This window comes from Octodon degus, unplaced genomic scaffold (assembly GCF_000260255.1).
Source record: "Octodon degus isolate 3935 unplaced genomic scaffold, OctDeg1.0 scaffold00017, whole genome shotgun sequence".
Lineage (NCBI taxonomy): Eukaryota > Metazoa > Chordata > Mammalia > Rodentia > Octodontidae > Octodon > Octodon degus.
Genome location: NW_004524593.1, coordinates 21124590 through 21126098, shown reverse-complemented (window position 1 = coordinate 21126098; position 1509 = coordinate 21124590). Strand labels below are relative to the sequence as shown.

Sequence of the window (1509 nt, the reverse complement as noted above, 5' to 3'; positions counted from 1 at the left end):
TTTTTTCATCATCATTCACAACTTCACACATTTTGTACTTCTTTATGCAGTCTACTTTAGCTTCTAGTGCTGTACATATCTTCATCTTCTGGATGGGACTGCCCTTGATCCATGAGTTTAGGGTCAGGCATAAATGGGGTAGTACCTGAGGTGGGTTCTGATTTCATCACTGTTTCAGAACTGACTTCTGTTGACCAAGACACTGAGTGTTTCAGGATGTGTGCTGTTTCTGCAGGTATTTCTTTTTCATCGGATATTCTTGGCTTAGATTTTCCTTCAGGCTCCGGGAGTGATTCTTTTTGGGGGCTTTTTGTCCACAATGATTTAAATGCTTCATAAATTTGCTGGCTTGTAGCATATGCTTTTTTCCCAGTTACCTTAGCAATTATTACTGACTGAACAAGGTAACAAACAGTTGCTCCTAAAGTAGCCAGTCCTAGGGGATAAGCAATTTTCTTAAATCTAGAACCTTTTCTTGCGGAAAGCAAGCCTGCCAATCCTGAAACTGTAATCACTCCCAATTTTGGAAGAAAATCTTGAGGAGGATTCTTCAGATAGGCATATGCATCTTTTCCAAATTGTACTGTATCCATTATTCCATTTTTCACAAAGATATATGTACTCTTGCACCAGCCAATGTAAGAACCAGTTGTACTGTGGATAGATGCAAAGCCCATTTGTAAATAACCAGGCTGCTCTTCAACGTATTTAGATTGAAGAGGTGGCACAGTATATATGGGGAGCTGCTGTGGTCTTACTAGCTGCTTTTTGGATTCCTCTTCTTTGGCCAAACGTACACTTACAGATGTATATATCACACTCACAGGCATGCTGGTCAGCTTTCCTATTCTAAACGGCGCCATCTCTTTGACCCTCTCCGACCAAGTTTTCTTATCTGCCCATATTTTTTTAATGTCATTTGTATTGACTCCTTCTTTCTCATTGATGCCTATTAGTCTCACATTGTTCATCTTTGCATCATCTTGCAGGTGATGGATTATTTTTTCCTGCACCCTCGTTGTTTTCAAGAGATCCTTTCTTACCTTTTCACTAGGTGCACCAGCATCTTCAAGATCTGAAACTGTCTTCACATTGACTTAAACGGTTTTGCAAGATTGTGATTGAGAGTTTAATTTCCTCTATATCTCTTTGACTCTGCTTCATGAAATCTCTTTCTTATATTGCTCATTCAAGGAATCCGTCATTTTTCTAATCTCTATTTTTTTTTATCAATATCTTCTTTAGAAGCAGTTATAAATTATTTTACTGCAGTATTTTTTTCAGATTGGGTGTCCTTCCTATGTTTCTGTAGTTGCCTCTTTACTTCAGATGCTATGAGTTCTGAGAGTTCTTTTTTATTTCAGAAAAGAATTGTGCTCTGATTTCCTCTATATCTTTCTGTTGTTGCTTATTTATTATCGACGGTATTAATTCATGCATTTGAGCGAGCTGGTGTCCTCCACACTTGTTCTGGGTGGGCAATGGGTTTCCTCCATACGTTTCTGCATT

General features: G+C 38.4%; 1 pseudogene; it reads right to left on the bottom strand.

Moving 5' to 3' along the window:
• Positions 1 to 7: 7 nt before the first annotated feature.
• LOC101564385 lies at positions 8 to 886 on the bottom strand (annotated as a pseudogene).
• Positions 887 to 1509: the final 623 nt, after the last annotated feature.